This window comes from Triticum dicoccoides, chromosome 6A (genome assembly GCF_002162155.2).
Source record: "Triticum dicoccoides isolate Atlit2015 ecotype Zavitan chromosome 6A, WEW_v2.0, whole genome shotgun sequence".
In the NCBI taxonomy this organism is placed as follows: Eukaryota; Viridiplantae; Streptophyta; class Magnoliopsida; order Poales; family Poaceae; genus Triticum; species Triticum dicoccoides.
The window spans coordinates 430,483,888-430,502,584 of NC_041390.1; positions in this window are offsets into that span (position 1 = coordinate 430,483,888).

Genomic DNA, 18,697 nt, shown 5'->3' on the forward strand with positions numbered 1-18,697 from the left:
TAAGGATATGCAATGAATTTGACTGATTTCTTTCCCTTAGGTGTCTTGCTCCCCCTGAATCTTACATGGGATATTGGGAGAAGATAGGGAACAGAAAATCAGAGCTGAAAGATACAAATGGATAGAACTTAATGCAAATACATGTCTTTCCCCAAAAAGGCACGTGACATCTCTCCTCTTGAACATAAAGCATCTGGGATCCTTGAGTATTCTCTCCCCCTGGAAATCTCTTTCTCCCCCTTAATAACATCTGGGAAATCTCTCTCTCCTTGAGACTTTCTCTCCCCCTTGAGCTTTGATGTGAACTCTTTCTCCCCCTTTGACATCAATTTCCAAGAAGGGCTTTCTGGAATCCGTCGTATAGGTTTGGTCCTTGAGACTCAGCACAAAGCAAAGGATAAAATTGTGATGCTTGTAGAGGACAGTATTCATTGAGTGGAGCTGGATCAGAAGAAATGTAGAACAAGTGGCAAACTGTTTTTCTGATTGCAAAGTCGGTGGCACCGAGTGGCATATTTCGGTGGTACCGAAAAGATTCGGTTGGACTGAAAATTGCAAGTCAGTGAAACCGAGTTTACACAGAGAAAAACACTTGTCACCTCAGCTCACTAGACACGTAGGATCTCATAAAGATTTGCAATGAATTAAATGCAGAAAATGCAGAACAAAAGCAAAGAGAAAAGAGAAGAAACTGAAAGATCTAGATGAAGTTTTTTTTGTTTAAAAAAAAGAGAAAGAAGCTAAACATGCATGAGACAAATGCAATAACACAGAAGAGAACACAAGAGAACTTCATCTAGAGTTGGGCGGTGACATAGTCACCTATGTTAGAGTATATTGACTTAGGAGTCAAGTGAGAACACTTGATCATAGGTCATACTCATTGTTTAAGCTCAAAATGGGGTTACCATTTTTCGTTTAAGAATCTTGATGTATTCACATCTTGTTGAGTTGCTTTGACTCATGTCTTGGAGTAAAGCTTCTCTAAGATGGAATAACATACCTTGGGTGGTGGTGTGGTTCTTGTTCATGTAGTTGAACTTGTGTGGGTGCTCAAGGTTGATGTAGCTCATCAAGAGTTGGGAGCACCACTTGGAGTTTGAGTTCATCTACCTACATGGGTTAGTTCTTGCAAGGAAGAGCACTTGTGTATCCAAAAATGACAATCATGAAGCTCAACATAGAATTTGTCAAAGGATATGTTTGAATGGTTTTGTGCTTCCTTGTCTTTAACCACTATTGTGTAGAGTCTTGGTGATGTAGAGATTGCTCAACATATGAGTGAGTCGCAATCTCATGGAATTAGATTCAACCAAGCACCTACATGGGTTAGACAACATGCAAGGTGCAAATATATCCAAGACATAGGATAGTTATCATAAGAGATATATCATGGATTAGTCATAAGCTCATGTCTTGCATGTATCCAGTGGAGTTTCTACTCCAAGTTTGAAGCATCAATGATGTTCAATTCTCCTCTCAACCTGCAAAACGCTTTCTCATCAAGTGGTTTAGTGAATATATCCGCTAATTGCTTATTAGTGCGAACATGCTTAAGATTGATGTCACCCTTAGCAACATGATCTCGAATGAAATGATGACGAACTTCAATATGCTTAGTTTGAGAATGTTGTACAGGATTATGACCAATTTTGATAGCACTTTCATTGTCACAAAGCAGTGGAACATGTTTCACATAAATCCCGTAATCTTTAAGAGTTTGGGTCATCCAAAGTAATTGAGCACAACATGAACCAGCGACAATGTATTCCGCTTCGGTGGTGGATAAGGATACTGAGTTTTGTTTCTTGGAAGACCAAGACACAAGAGATCTACCAAGAAATTGACAAGTACCCGAAGTGGACTTTCTATCAACCTTGTCTCCGGCATAATCCGAGTCAGAATAGCCAACAAGATCAAAAGAAGACCTCTTAGGATACCAAATGCCAAAATTTGGTGTATGGATTAAATATCTCACTATCCTTTTCACAGCCTTAAGATGACAATCTTTAGGAGCAGCTTGATATCGTGCACACATGCACACACTTAGCATAATATCGGGACGTGAAGCACATAGGTATAACAATGAACCAATCATAGAGCGATAAACCTTTTGATCAACCGGTTCACCATCTTTGGTCAAGTCATTATGTCCACTAGTAGGCATGGGTGTAGACATACCTTTGCATTCTTGCATATTGAACTTCTTGAATAAGTCCTTGGTGTACTTTGTTTGAGAGACAAATGTACCTTCCTTAGTTTGCTTGATTTGCAACCCGAGAAAGAATTTGAGTTCACTCATCATAGACATCTCAAACTTCTCTGACATTAGCTTTCCAAACTTTTCACTAAAGAGAGGGTTAGTTGAACCAAATATGATATCATCAACATAAATTTGGCATACGAATAGTTCTCCATTAACCCTTTTAGTAAAAAGAGTAGAATCAATTTTACCAATTTCAAAACCACTTGTAGTAAGGAACTTGGTCAAGCATTTATACCATGCTCTAGGAGCTTGTTTAAGACCATAAAGAGCTTTGTGAAGTTTGTAAACATGATTTGGTTTCTTAGGATTGATAAAGCCGGGAGGTTGTTTGACATAAACTTCCTCCTCTATTTCACCATTTAGAAAAGCACTCTTAATGTCCATTTGGTACAAGGTGATATTATGGTGATTAGCATAGGCAAGTAAGATGCGAATGGACTCAAGTCTAGCAACGGGAGCATATGTCTCACCATAGTCCATACCTTCGACTTGTGTGTAACCTTGGGTGACGAGACGTGCTTTGTTGCGAACCACTTGTCCATCTTCATCTTGCTTGTTACGAAACACCCATTTGGTACCAATGATGTTATGGTTGTTGTCGGGCTTCTCGACCAATGTCCAAACTTGGTTTCTCTCAAAGTTATGTAGCTCTTCATGCATAGCGTTTATCCAATCTGGATCTTCCAATGCTTCTTCAACCTTCATAGGTTCAATGCTAGAGATGAATGAATAGTTTTCACAAAAGTTAGCTAAACGAGTTTTTGAGCGAGTGATTCTCCCGGTTTGTATATCATTGAGGATTTGCTCGATGGGATGATCTTTGGCAATTCTTGCTCGAACTCGTGAGAGCTTTTGCTTGGGTGTTCGTTGAGCATCTTCTTCATCTTGTTCTTCTTCTTGGCCTTCTTCATTGTTGACGTCGTCGTTCTCTTGTCGTGGTGGAGAAGGAGGTTGTTGATGTTCGTCTTGACGTATTTCCTCGTTTTCTTCATCTTGATGTGTCCCACTTGTGGATGCTTCCGTGTCGATTCTTGGTTCACCTTATCGTGAAGTAGAAGCTTCCACTTGGACGGATGAAGTACTCTCCTTCACCTCCGTTGGACGAATTTTGCCAATGGACAAGTCTTGAATTGCTTCTGAAGGGTCTTTGTCTCCTACATCAATTGTCAATTGCTCTACTTGCGAGCCATTAGATTCATCAAACTTCACATCTACCGTCTCTTCAACCTTTCAGGTGAAATTGTTGTAGACACGGTAAGTGTGAGAGTTTAATCCATAACCAAGTAGAAAACCTTCATGAGATTTAGGAGCAAACTTTGAATGACGATGCTTATCAAGAATGTAGCACTTTGAGCCGAATACTCGAAAGTATCCAACTTGAGGCTTGTTACCAGTGAGGAGCTCGTATGCCGTCTTGCCGAGTAGCTTGTGAAGATATAAGCGATTTGTTGTGTGACAAGCTGTCTCAACCGCTTCTGCCCAAAAGTGCTTTGGCGTCTTGTATTCATCAAGCATCGTTCTTGCCATTTCGATGAGCGTCCGGTTCTTCCTCTCAACAACTCCATTTTGTTGAGGTGTGTACGTAGCCGAGAACTCGTGTGAAATCCCTTCTTCGTCAAGAAAGGTGTCCACATTGGCGTTCTTGAACTCCGTTCCGTTGTCACTCCGAACCTTCTTGATCTTCACATCAAACTGATTTTGGGCTTTCCTAGCGAAGTTTCTGAAGATCTTCTGGACCTGCAACTTGTCATTAAGAAAGAATACCCACGTAAACCTTGAAAAGTCATCAACTATAACTAGACCAAAAGAATTTCCACCGAGACTCTTGTAGGCGTTGGGACCAAAAAGATCCATGTGAAGTAGCTCGAGTGGCTTCCTTGTGGTCATGATGTTCTTCACGGGATGTCTTCCTCCAACCTGTTTACCTGCTTGACAAGCACTGCAAAGTCTATCCTTATCAAATATGACATCGTTGACTCCAAGGATATGATTTCCTTTAATAAGCTTGTCAAGGTTTCTCATGCCAACATGACCTAGTCGTCTATGCCACAACCAACCTTTTGAGGATTTAGCAACAAAGCAAGTTTTAGGTTGTGCCTTTTTAGAGAAATCGACAATGTAAAGATCACCTCTACGCATACCCCTAAAGACCATTTTATGATTGTCTCGACGAAATACTTGGCAATCTACCTTAGTAAATAGGACATTCAAACCGAAATCGGCAAGTCTAGATACTGAAAGTAAGTTGTAGCCAAGAGATTCAACGAGCATGACATTTTGAATGGAACTATCATGTGAGATGGCCACCTTACCAAGGCCAACCACTTTACCCTTTGAATTATCACCAAAGGTGACATATTTTCGAGGGCCGTCATTTTCAGCAAGCTCACGAAACATCTCTTCATCTCCGGTCATATGATCAGTACATCCACTATCAAGAACCCATTCCTTTCCTCCTGATTCATATCCCCGATGATTTTCCATAAGACCAAAATGTCTCATTGCATCATCAAGATCGAAGTCACTATCATCATCATCATAATATTCATGTTCATCATGATCTTGTGACTCATCATTTCCTAGAGAGGGTAATTCATTAGATAAATGATCAAAGTGGTTACTTTTATGAATTCTTATAGCTTTGAATATGATATCATTAATGATTCCAACATCTCCTTTAGCATGCTTAAGATTGGCAAGTTCAAAAATACATTTACCAAAACTAGGATCACTAGAGTTCATCTTACTCAAGGCAATAGATTTATGGAGAATTTTATCCAAAGTTTTCAAGGAATAATCGGGAAATTGTTCCTCAAGAAATTTCCATATGGTATAGGCACAATTGTGAGTAGGCAAACTAGCAATCAAATTTTTGGGCAACCCTCTGATGATGAGCTCAATAGTTCTAAGATTGCGAATCATGTCAATATCTTCATCTAGGGTAGGATGCAAACGATCAATATGAGGTGCACAAGGGCTAGCAATATACTTGTTCAAATGATATTGATTGAAGATTACAAGCATCTCATTTTTCCACTCATGAAAATACTCTCCCTCAAGAATAGGCACTCTATGTCTAAGACTCCCTAATGTAGACACGTCCATCTTCCTCCAATGGTGATTAAACCAAGGCAATGGAGACCAAAGCTCTGATACCACTTGTAGGATCTAGAAGTAGATGTGTCTAGAGGGGGGATTAGACACTTAGTGCTAAAGTTGCAATTTTTAAGCTTTTTCGGTTTAAGTGGAGTTTAGGCACAATTTCAACACACACAATACATATCAAGCAAGCATGCAAAGAGTATATGAGCAGCGGAATGTAAAGCATGCAACTTGCAAGAATGTAAAGAGAAGGGTTTGGAGAATTCAAACGCAATTGAAGACACAGATGTTTTTCCCGTGGTTCGGATAGGTGGTGCTATCTTACATCCACGTTGATGGAGACTTCAACCCACGAAGGGTAACGGTTGCGCGAGTCCACACAGGGCTCCACCCAAGGGTAACGGTTGCGCGAGTCCACACAGGGCTCCACCCACGAAGGGTCCATGAAGAAGCAACCACCCACAAAGGGTGCACGAAGAAGCAACCTTGTCTATCCCACCATGGCCATCGCCCACACAGGACTTGCCTCACTAGCGGTAGATCTTCACGAAGTAGGCGATCTCCTTGCCCTTACAAACTCCTTGGTTCAACTCCACAATCTTGTCGGAGGCTCCCAAGTGACACCTAGCCAATCTAGGAGACACCACTCTCCAAGAAGTAACAAATGGTGTGTAGGTAATGAACTCCTTGCTCTTGTGCTTCAAATGATAGTCTCCCCAACACTCAACTCTCTCTCATAGGATTTGGATTTGGTGGAAAGAAGGTTTGAGTGGAAAGCAACTTGGGAAGGCTAGAGATCAAGATTCATATGGTAGGAATGGAATATCTTGGTCTCAACACATGAGTAGGTGGTTCTCTCTCAGAACATATGAGTTGGAATGGTGTGTGCGTTCTGATAGCTCTCTCATCGAATGAGAAGGAGGTGGAGGGGTATATATAGCCTCCACACAAAATCCAACCGTTACACAGTTTTCCAATCTCGGTGGGACCGAATCAATGAACTCGATCGGACCGAAAATGTAAACCTAGTGACCGTTAGTGATTTCGGCGGGACCGACTGGATCAACTCGGTGGGACCGATGTGCTAGGGTTAGGGTAAATCCAAAACTCGGTTTGACCGATTACTCAAACTCGGTGGGACCGATTTGGGTAATAAGTGAAACTGAGATTTGGTCAAGCAAACTCGGTGGGACCGATTGCATATCTCAGTGGGACCGAGAATATTGCAATGGGTAACAGAGAGTTTGCAAGCCCATCTCGGTGGGACCGAGATCCCATCGGTGAGACCGAACTGATTAGGGTTTGGCAGTGGCTTATGACAAGTGAAACTCGGTGGCGCCGGACAGGAAGAATCGGTAGGACCGAGTTTGGCTTAGGGTTTAGGTCATATGTGGATATGGGAAAGTAGTTGAGGGTTTTTGGAGCATATCACTAAGCACATGAAGCAAGAGGCTCATTAAGCAACACCTCATCCCTCCTTGATAGTATTGGCTTTTCCTATGGACTCAATGTGATCTTGGATCACTAAAATGTAAAATGAAGAGTCCTGAGCTTGAAGGTTTAGCCAATCCTTTGTCCTTAGCATCTTGAAGGAGTTCCCACAACCTTTAGTCCATGCCACTCCGTTGTTGAACTTATCTGAAACATGCTAGATAGAAATGTTAGTCCAACAAGAGATATGTTGTCATCAATTATCAAAACCACCTAGGGAGCACTTGTGCTTTCAGATATCTATAGACATAGAGTGATGTATACACAAGATGATGTCCATTAAAGCATTAGGTTACCTTGTCCCTTGTCTTACCAACAAGAGGGTTTGTGACTCCTTGAACTAGTGCAAGATATGGAAGTTGTTTGCACTTGTTATTGCCAAATGATAAGAGTGATTAATGTTGGCGGAGTCACCCTCAAGAACTCTCTAGTTCTTCTTCTTCTTCGAGATCCACACCATATTGATGGGAATCCTTGGAGTTGTAGTCGTACTTAATGAGGTAGAACTTGATGTAGTCTTGGGAACCCACTTGACCAAGGCCTTAGGAGCTTCTTCAAATGCATCAATCTCCTCTTGAAGCTTGTGCTTTTTTGCTTGTGGTCTTGTGGTGGAAGATCATCTTGATCTTGTGTTCCTTTGAAAGAAGTAGGATCATAATTATCGTGTCGAGGAACAAACTTCGTCTTGGGGTATTGATTTTCTTCCCACTCAACTCCATTGGCATTGAACTTTCGTTCAAAACCAACACCTTGATTCTTCCGGTGCCTTCCTTGTTTGCGTACAATTTCCTCAAATTGCTTACTTCCAGCAAGGCTCTTGTAAACACCTTTCTCTATAATTCCCTTCAATAAGCTATTTTCTTGCTCAAGTGTAACTTGGCTAAGAGAGTCATTAGTGGAATCAAGAGAACTACTAGAAGCAACAACATTGGTGTCAGTGAGAACGACACCTATGGGATCACTCGGATCCCTTCTACGGTCGGCGGGCGCGGGGTCATGAGAAGAGAGGGTTTAGGAGAAAGCACACGGGGCGTTTACCCAGGTTCGGGCCGCAAGGATGCGTAAAACCCTAATCCTGCTTTGGTGGGTGTATTGAGTGCTCTTGAGCTTTCTGAACAAGCTACGGTGGTTGTGCCATTTCAAAAAGCCGAATCCCTCTCCTGGTCGCCTCGGGCCTCCTTTTATAGGAAAAGGGGTGAGGGAGTCCTAGATTAGGGGGTGTTCGGGTAGCCGGACTATACCTTCAGCCGGACTCCTGGACTATGAAGATACAAGATTGAAGACTTCGTCCCGTGTCCGGATGGGACTTTCCTTGGCGTGGAAGGCAAGCTTGGCGATGTGGATATTCAAGATCTCCTACCATTGTAACTGACTTTGTGTAACCCTAACCCTATCCGGTGTCTATATAAACCGAAGGGTTGTAGTCCGTAGGCAATCAACTCCATACACAACAATCATACCATAGGCTAGCTTCTAGGGTTTAGCCTCCTTGATCTCGTGGTAGATCTACTCTTGTACTACCCATATCATGAATATTAATCAAGCAGGAGTAGGGTATTACCTCCATCGAGAGGGCCCGAACCTGGGTAAAAAGCATCATGTCCCTTGTCTCCTGTTACCATCCGGCCTAGACGCACAGTTCGGGACCCCCTACCCGAGATCCGCCGGTTTTGACACCGACATTGGTGCTTTCATTGAGAGTTCCTCTGTGCCGTCACAATTAGGAAGGATGCCTCCTCCCGTCTTTAAAGAAGGCGCCATTGCTAAGGGAGCCTTGGCTGTCGGCCAAACCCTCCGGCTAGGTGGTTTCCTCATGACCGCCTGTTCGGCTGTTGCACCGACGGTGACCTCTCGGGTCATCAAAAGCAACCTACACGTCAGCTCGGAGCTCATCAAGCAGCTAGATCCAATGGAGCTCTCTTCCGTAAACGAGCTCTTGGATCGCATCGCCGCCCTGGGGGTCGCTACGGATTACGACCAGGTTGGGCTTAAACCCGATCTAAGAGAAATTAACTCTCCCCAAGTCACCCACCACGTTGCCGTGGTAGAGGCGCAGTGCAGCGACCCTTCATCTATTTTAAGGACTAGCTACATCCGAATTCCCGACTCCTCCAAGCCGGATACCCGCGGAGAGGAGGATGTAACTCAAGACCTGAGCTTAAGATCAAGCAATGGGCTAGATTCGTTGGACAACATCCAAGAATCTGAACTTCAGAGTTCGGAAACTCTTCAGGCTCCGAATCTTGGATTGGGTGAGGTTTCAGATTCAACGACACCCACCCACCCGAACATAAGCGATCTCTCCCAAATCAGGCAGAGGCCCGAGGAAACAATACATCATTACTGGGCCAGATTCCTCCTGGTTATGAACAGGACAAAGGATTGCCGCGAGGGAGACACAATCTCAATTTTCTGCAGTAATTGCACGGACAAGGGAATCCTTAACGCCGTAAGTCATCGTGATAGTACACGCTTCGCTGACTTGGCATCGATAGTACAAAAATACTGTGCGATGGAAAGCACCTGGAAAACCGAAATAAAATTTTGGGATAATCCGGCCTTGAATAGTAATCCTGTCCGAACTAAGAGGGTGCATCATCATAGGACGCCTGGGATAAACACCAAAAAGCCAAACCCTCTACAGGGCATGGAACCGTACTGGAAAGGTGGCTTGATGGACCCTGTAGAATTCACAGTACAAAGGACGCCACACCAACTCACAGCATTAGAGCATGTTGGATACTTCGGCAGGTGGCCAAAATTGGCGAGGACCTCCTAATTCTGGAGGCCGCAGAAAGCCAGCCCGAGGACACCAGTACCGTTCTCACAGTCTTCGAGACTTTCGCATCAAATAATATGCGAAAAAGAACACTCCACAGCCTCGCCGAAGTCTATCAAGTTGCAACAATAAATCCATGGAGCGACACTGCTATTACCTTCAACGCAAGTGATGAACCTAGATTCCGAACAGCCCGAGCACCAGCCGCATTGGTCCTCAGTCTCATAGTGGACGGCTTCCGCCTCACCAAGGTGCTCATGGATGGAGGCAGCGGACTGAACCTCATTTATGAGGAAACCCTTCAAAAAATGGAAATAGACTGTAACCGCGTCGAGCGAAGCAGCACAACCTTTAGAGGAATAATCCCCAGTCGGGAAGCGCGCTGCACAGGAAAAATCACACTAGATGTGGTGTTCGGCATGCCAGATAATTACAGGTCCGAAGAAGTCACGTTTCAGGTGGCCCCGTTTAAGAGCGGACATCACGCTTTACTGGGACGGGAAGCATTCACAATCTTCCAAGCAATACCCCATTATGGGTACATGAAGCTTAAGATGCCCGGGCCGAACGGAATTATCACTCTAGCTAGTGATCCGGACGTAGCACTCCGCGCCGAAAACAAGACGGCCGCATTAGCCCTTGAGGCACTATCCGAAGCCTTAGCGGCCGAGGAACTGACTGCGCTGCGCTCCACGGTTAACAGGGATGATGTGATACTCGATAAGAGATCCAAATCCACATCCTTCAAGCCAGCTAACGAAATAGTCAAATTCCAGGTCCATCCAACGGACCCCAATAAAACAGCTTCCATCGGGGCACGACTGAACCCTGATGTAGACGCCACACTACGAGAGTTCCTACAAGAGAACTGGGACATTTTCGCCTGACACCCTTCAGACATGCCAGGGATCCCATGCAGGCTGGCTGAACACAGCTTAAATATCCTAAAAGGATTCAAACCTGTCAAACAAGCCCTTCGGCATCTTTCCGAACCCAAGAGACAGGCTATGGGAGAGGAGCTAGCCAAGCTACTGGAGGCCGGATTCCTTAGAGACATAAAACATCCGGACTGGCTAGCAAACTTGGTGATGGTACCAAAGAAGGACAAATCCTGGCGCCTGTGTGTCGATTTTAAAGACCTTAACAAGGCTTGCCCAAAGGATCCCTTCCCCCTCCCCCGTATCGATCAAATTATCGATGCCACCGCAGGACATGACTCGTTGTGTTTCCTCGACGCATACTCCGGGTACCATCAAATCAAGATGGCAGAATCAGACCAAGCCGCAACAGCATTCATCACACCATACGGACCATTATGCTTCAACACAATGCCCTTCGGGCTAAAAAACGCCGGCGCAACATATCAGCGCATGATCCAGACATGTCTGGCAAACCAGATCGGCAAAACAGTGGAGGCGTATGTGGATGATGTGGTCGTCAAATCAAGACATGTTGAATCCCTAGTAAACGACTTGAGGCTTACATTCGATAACCTCCGACAATATGACATCAAGCTCAACCCAGAAAAATGCGTCTTCGGCGTTCCAGCCAGAAAGCTCTTAGGCTTCATTGTATCCGGTAGAGGAATTGAAGCAAACCCAGCCAAGATCTGAGCTTTGTCACAATTGGATATCCCAAAGGACCTCAAACAAATACAAAAATTAACCGGATGCGTGGCGGCTTTAAGCCACTTCATCTCCCGCTTGGGAGAAAAGGCACTACCCCTCTATCGCCTCCTTTGGCGCACCGAACACTTCGAGTGGACGGAGGCCGCCACGGCCGGACTTGATGAAATAAAAGACATATTGGCAACAAACCCAGTCCTGGCCGCGCCGAACACCGGCGAACCAATGTTATTGTACATTGCAGCAACACATCAAGTTGTCAGCGCAGTGCTCATTGTCGAGCGGGAAACGGATGGACACAAATTCCCCCTTCAAAGGCCGGTCTACTACGTATCCACTGTCCTCACTCCATGCAAATCACGGTACCCGCATTATCAAAAGATTGCATACGCGGTATTCATGGCATCCTGGAAGCTATGACACTACTTTCAAGAGTGTTCCATAATAGTAGCCTCGGAAGTGCCACTAAACGATATTATCAACAACCGCGATGCAACGGGCCGGATTGCAAAATGGGCCATCGAGCTTCTCCCGTTCGATATAACCTATAAGCCACGGCGAGCTATTAAATCGCAAGTTTTGGCCAACTTCGTCGCAGAATGGACGGAGGCCGAGCTCCCTAAAGAATACGACACATATTCAAACTGGATTATGCATTTCGACGGCTCCAAAATGTTGGCCGGACTGGGGGCTGGCGTCGTCCTGACGTCCCCCATAGGAGACACAGTCCAATATGTGCTCCAGATCATGTACACGGATTCCAACAATGCAGCTGAATATGAGGCCCTCCTACATGGTCTCCGGATAGCAGTATCCATGGGTATCCAGCGCCTAGAGGTACGCGGGGATTCAAACCTCGCGATATCCCAAATAAATGGAGACTTCGACGCCAAGGACCCAAAAATGGCAGCTTACCGCAATGCCGTCCTAAAAATGTCAGCTCGGTTCGAAGGGCTGGAGTTTCACCATATAGCCCGAGAAAACAATCAAGCAGCGGATGTCCTGGCACGCATCGGAGCAAAACGCGATGCAGTCCCCCCCAACATCTTCTTGGAAAGATTGTTCAAGCCATCCGTAGCATGGGAGGGGAAACCCGCAAATACCAGCCTGGACCCAGCCGCACCACTCGACGCTGAACAATCTGACACAATTGGAGGCTATGTCAATGAAATTACACCTTCAGCCCACGTAATAATGGCGGTCATCGCCCCATGGACAGAACCATTACTAGCCTACCTTACTAGGCAGGAACTCCCGGAGGACCAAAACGAGGCCCGCTGCATAGTGCGGCGATCTAAAGCCTATAGAGTCCATGAGGGAGAGCTTTATAAGAAAAGCACTACCGGAGTCCTTAAAAGGTGCATCTCCGAAGAGGAAGGGCGGAACCTTCTGGCTGAAATTCATGCCGGACTCGGTGGTCACCACGCCGCTGCTCGGTCCCTTGTTAGCAAGGCTTTCCGTACAGGCTTCTATTGGCCGACGGCCCGGGCAGACGCTCAGGACCTAGTCCAACGATGCGCTGGTTGCCAACTTTTTGCCAACCAAAGCCATATGCCACCCACCGCACTCCAAACTATACCCATCACCTGGCCTTTTGCGGTCTGGGGGCTTGACATGGCCGGACCCCTTAAAGGTGGGACCGATAGGAAAAAATACTTACTGGTCATGGTGGATAAATTCACCAAATGGATAGAAGCCAAGCCTGTTAAAACGGCCGAATCCGGGCCTATGATAGACTTCATATCCGGGGTTGTACACCGTTATGGCGTCCCCCACAGCATCATAACCGATAACGGTACAAACTTTACCGCCGACAAGGTAAAACTCTGGTGCAAAAACATGGGCATCAAGCTCGATTATGCTTCCGTCTATCACCCACAAACCAACGGCCAGGTCGAACATGCAAATGGTCTTATCATGAGCGGCATTAAACCCAGACTGGTGCGGTCCCTCAAGGAATCTAACACGCACTGGGTAGAGGAGCTCAACTCCATGCTATGGGGGCTGCGGACCACGCCAAATTGCACCACCAGATACACACCATTTTTTATGGTGTACGGCGCAGAGGCAGTTTTGCCCTGCGACATAATTCATGACTCACCTAGAGTGCACATGTACGAAGAAAGAGAAGCTGAGCTCGATCGGCAGGACAACTTGGACGCCCTGGAGGAGGAGTGTGACATGGCAAAAGCCCGTTCCGCATTTTATCAACAGCAGGCCCGAAGATATCAAAGCAGAGAAGTACGGGCCAAAAATTACAATGTTGGCGAACTAGTTCTACGCCTGCCAGATAAGAAAAAGGACAAACTCAAGCCCAACTAGGAAGGTCCATTCATAATCGACCAAGTCCTGACTGGCGGGGCGTACCACCTGCGAGATGCATCGGATAACCGACTCGAGCCGAACCCGTGGAGCGCCACCCGTCTCCGAAGATTCTATGCCTAGCGCCGGACTCTGTGTTCGTCTCCTTCCTCTGTCCATTTTTTGCATTTTTCTGTCTTACATTTCTCTCCTTCTCCTCTTTTCTTTTATAGCCCTTAAAGGCTCATCTAGTGACGCGCCACTCGCGCTCATTAAACCTGGGGGCTTCTTTAACAGAAGCTTATTTATACGGGCTTCACGCCCAACACATTCGTCAAACTTCCGCATGTACCTTTTCCTTCACCATTATATGCATCGATATGACTTAAGTTTTGGCCAAGCTGGGTTGCCTGGCTCCTGTGCTTACCCCTACGTTCCCGATTGTTTGGCTAGGTGGTAAAGGGAGCACCTCTGCGATTGTTACTGCTGGGTCAGCCAGATGTGTACCTCAGACTGCGTGAAGCCGAAAGCTAGCGTTCTTAAGGGAATATTCGGTCAGTGAGATAAAAGATGATCTTTTTACTCATTTTATGCGCCCCCGGATGCTTTTTTCTGCGTCTTTTTACGCAGTCCGAACATGTACTTTAGGGCATGCCTCCCAGCGAAAGGAACCCCTAACGGAACTATTCTCTCTGGAAGATGTTTCTTACTAACCATGTAATATAACATAACTAGTTGGGCACTTGTTTGATAAAGCACTAATTACCCCTACGCCTGGTCTCCACGCATACCACGGTTCTTATATAACCGCTATGGTATTCGGACACACTCCGGACCGTCAGGTCCCGAGGTTGAAGCGAAAAGGTCGGCAACGACAAACGATCTACAATCCGGCTAGAAGGCATTACACATGTCAATTCAAAATTACATAGTCATTCTGACTGATTGTATTCCTCTTCTATACCATCTAACAGGCTGTCTAATTTACAGTCCTGCTGGGAATACTTCGCGGCCAACTCTACTTGGCCGTATACTAAGCTCACAGGGATCTCCTTCCCGTCAGGCCCCACTGGTCCGACCTCGGCCATGTGGTTTGGGTCAGACTTCGTAAAACGGGTCTTCACCATGGCCCAGGCTTCCCTAGCGCCTTGTCGGCAGGCCGATATCTTCCACAACCGGAAGCGCCGCCGAGCTCCCTTCAGCTTCTCCGCAAGCTCTCGGGCATGGAGTGGGCAGGCCATAAGGCTTGGGCAACGCCTCGCATCGCCTGCCGAATTCGCTCGTGCAGTTGCATGAGTTCGGGAAGAAGGTCACCTATAGAACCGGGCATCTCCTCTGCAGGACGACCTGTGAGCATACCTACAGACATTACTCTGTTAGTCGACTTCCTCGCCGAACTCTTTTTTCAAAGTTCGTTCAAGCACTTACTAAATATGCCACGTCGAAGCCGCTGATTCTCCTTCGTGGAGTCCGATAGCTGGCCACGAACATCTTTAAGTTCGATGTCCAGCCTGGTGTTGGCATCCTGAAGATCATTCTTCTCTCACCTCACCTTTGTCAACGTACTCTCACCGGCCTTTAGCCGGCGTAAGAGTTGTTGCTTTTCCGGATCGAGTCCGGCGCCATCTGCAACATGATTTGTCAGATTTGCACCCACAACGCACAATACTAATCTTTCGAAAGTGTATCTTACCTGAGGGGGTCTCTTTGGGCTCCCCTGCTGCGGCTAGTGCGGCCTCTAGTTGGGCCTTGCACTTTTCCAGCTCCTGGGACAGTACAATATTCTTCTCTGTAAGAACCTGCATATTAAATGATCCTTAAATCAGTTGCTCTAACTGTTTCAAGTCTCGGGTGCTACTGGTATATATATATTTGACCAAAATTTTCTTACCCGTATGTCTTTTACATACTGCTCCATGGCTCTTGCTAAACCATTTCGAGCGGCATGGAGGTACGCATCTCCCGAATTAAAGGCATCTAAAGCCTCTTGGGAGAAACAAGCGTCGCGTAGAACTGTCCGGCGACACCTGTGGTTCATGGCACTCTCCACTTCAGAATTTGTGGCAGACAGCCTGTCCGCATCCTCTGTCGGAGGAGCGTCCGGTGCGCGCCTTGTGCTTGCCTTCTGCTCGCCTCCGCTTCCTGGCCAGACGTTGGAGCCTGGCTGGTGGAGGCGCGATTGGCAACCTCTCCGGATGTAGTCCGGCGAGGTCTCTTCGTTCTGAAGATAGCACGAACATTAATATGCCCTGAAAGAATAACACCAGCGAAACAGAGGGTGCGCTATACCTTTGCGCCGGCATCTCAGTCTAGACTACTGCGGCCCCTCGTTGGCTAGCCGCCGCAGGTTCGGCCTCCTGCCTCGGAAATCTCCCCTGCAAAACACGGTTGTCGTCAGAAACACCGGAATACGTGAGAGTGGAATCTCTCTCAAGGGAATGAGACTCCGGTTTCTGTCACCTGGGAGGCCGGGATTAACCCTGGGTAATCAGCCGTGATGGCTACCAAGGTATTGTCCTTGCTTAGCTGATGGAACACCCCGTCGATAAGCTCCACCGATATGTCCGGATCCTCTTCGGAGTCCGGATTGAGGGACCGTTCTAGGTCCTCGGGCTGTGGAGGGCAGCTGTTTATATCCTTTACCACGTGTCGCAGTTCCTGCATTGAAGTCGTTAGACTACATATCTAACCATGGGAGTATAAAACAAACGGGGAAGCGCAGTTGTTCACTTACCCAACTTTGAGGATCGTACATACTGAATCCGACCTGCGGGTTGACGCGGAGGAATTCCTCCTTTTCTCCCTTGTACAAAGAGGATAAGATCTTTACTAAGCCGGCGGCTGAGGCCGGGCCCTTACAACCATAACATGTGGCGTCATCCTCTTGAAATCCCACATGGGGTGGCCTCTATATTGAAGCGGCTGCACCCCCCGCATAATGCATGCGGCCATGACTCCAATCATGGTTAGTCCGGAATGAGCCAACAGTCTTATCCGGCCCATCAGGTAAAGGACGTCTCTGTCGCTTTCTCTCTGAGAGCTCCGCGGACGCCAGCTCAAGCGTTTCTTCAATGGAGCACTGTTGAACTTAGGGAGACCGACCCGAATAGGGTCCGGTAGCGGGACGTCATCTATATAAAACCATTCCGAAGGCCAATCCTCGGACGCCTTCTTTGGGGTTCCGGATAGGTATCCAGTCCCGGCAATGCGCCATACTTTGGCTCCGCCCACTTGGTATATAGACCCCTCTTTGGAACGGGGCACCGGGCAGAATAACCTCTTCCACAATGCGAAATGAGCCTCAACGCCTAAAAATAGCTTGCAAAGGGCGACGAAACCCGCAATATGCAATACGGAGGCAGGCGTGAGATTGTGCAGCTGGAGGCCGTAGAACTCCAGGAGCCCGCGGAGAAATGGGTGAATTGGAAATCCCAGTCCCCTTATTAGATAGGGTACGAGGCACACCCGCTCTCCTTTAGAAGGATTGGGGGTGCTCTCCGCTTATTTTCCGCCATTGTAGGTGGCGAGACCGGCTCGGACCGGGACCATGTATGCCTGAGGGAGAAATCCCTTGGCCTGTAGTGACGCTAACTCGCTATGCGGGATGGTGCAACTCTCCCAGTCCCCGGGTTTGGGACCGGAGGGGCGAGGGGAGGAGCTGCGACGGCTGGTCATGTTGGAATGAACCTTTGCTGGAGGCGCTCTGATGATAACTCGTGGAAAGGAGATGATGTGGTTTGGACCTAAATCCCCATCCCGTTAAATAGGTGGCTCGTTTATACGGCTAGGGGTGTGGATGTAAAAACACCCCGGCTTTTCGCATTCGTTTGAAACGTGGAAGACGGCCATTATTGGGCGTGGAAGCCGAGGAGCACTACATTACAAAAATCGGACATTATTCCTACATGTACACAAGATTTGGAGAAGAACCCGCCTTGCAATGCCGAACAATCTGCGCGCCGGACTCGTCGTCATTGAAGCCTGGTTGGGGGGCTACTGAGGGAGTCCTGGATTAGGGGGTGTTCGGGTAGCCGGACTATACCTTCAGCCGGACTCCTGGACTATGAAGATACAAGATTGAAGACTTCATCCCATGTCCGGATGGGAATTTCCTTGGCGTGGAAGGCAAGCTTGGCGATGCGGATATTCAAGATCTCCTACCATTGTAACCGACTTTGTGTAACCCTAACCCTATCTGGTGTCTATATAAACCGGAGGGTTGTAGTCCGTAGGCAATCAACTCCATACACAACAATCATACCATAGGCTATCTTCTAGGGTTTAGCCTCCTTGATCTCGTGGTAGATCTACTCTTGTACTACCCATATCATCAATATTAATCAAGCAGGAGTAGGGTATTACCTCCATCGAGAGGGCCCGAACCTGGGTAAAAAACATCGTGTCCCTTGTCTCCTGTTACCATCCGGCCTAGACGCACAGTTCGGGACCCCCTACCCGAGATCCGCCGATTTTGACACCGACAAGGGGGCTGCCACAGTGGCACACAGGAGGTGGAAAGGCCTACAGTGCGCGAGCTTATCGCACGACATTATGGGACAAAGCGCATTAAATGCGCTACGTAGGTGTACATTAGCTTTATCGGGGACGGGAATGAAGCCCGTCCCGTTTGTCGCTGCTTCGCCTCGCTTCGACACGCGCCCAGACCAGCGATGCATGCAGCGCCATGTAGGCAGGCAGGCAGCTGAGGTGGCGCGGTGGTAGGGCCTTCGTGAATATCTGCATGCCGCCACGCAGGTGCTTGCTGATTTGGCCTGGAAGCTGCATGTTGCCACGTAGGTGCCTTCCCAGCTGGCTGGGCTGGCTGCTGCATGCAAATGGCGGCGGGGTCTTGGGTGATGCGGGCCTGGCAGTGGCCCTGCTGACGCCCTCGGCAAGGGTCTTGCCGTGGCGTTGCTGTCATCCCCGGCAAGGGTCTTGCCGGGGGTCTTGTGTATTCCCTCGGCTAGGATCCTGCCGAGGGTCGCCGTCTTCTGGTCCTCGTCTGATCTTGTGTTTATCATCTTGACGAAGATTTGCATGCCACCACAGAGGCGCCTCCCGAGCCTTGGTTCCAATGCAGTTGTTTGGGTCGGAGCCTGTGGGCTCAAGGGTGGCTTGCTCTGCTGGTGTTGG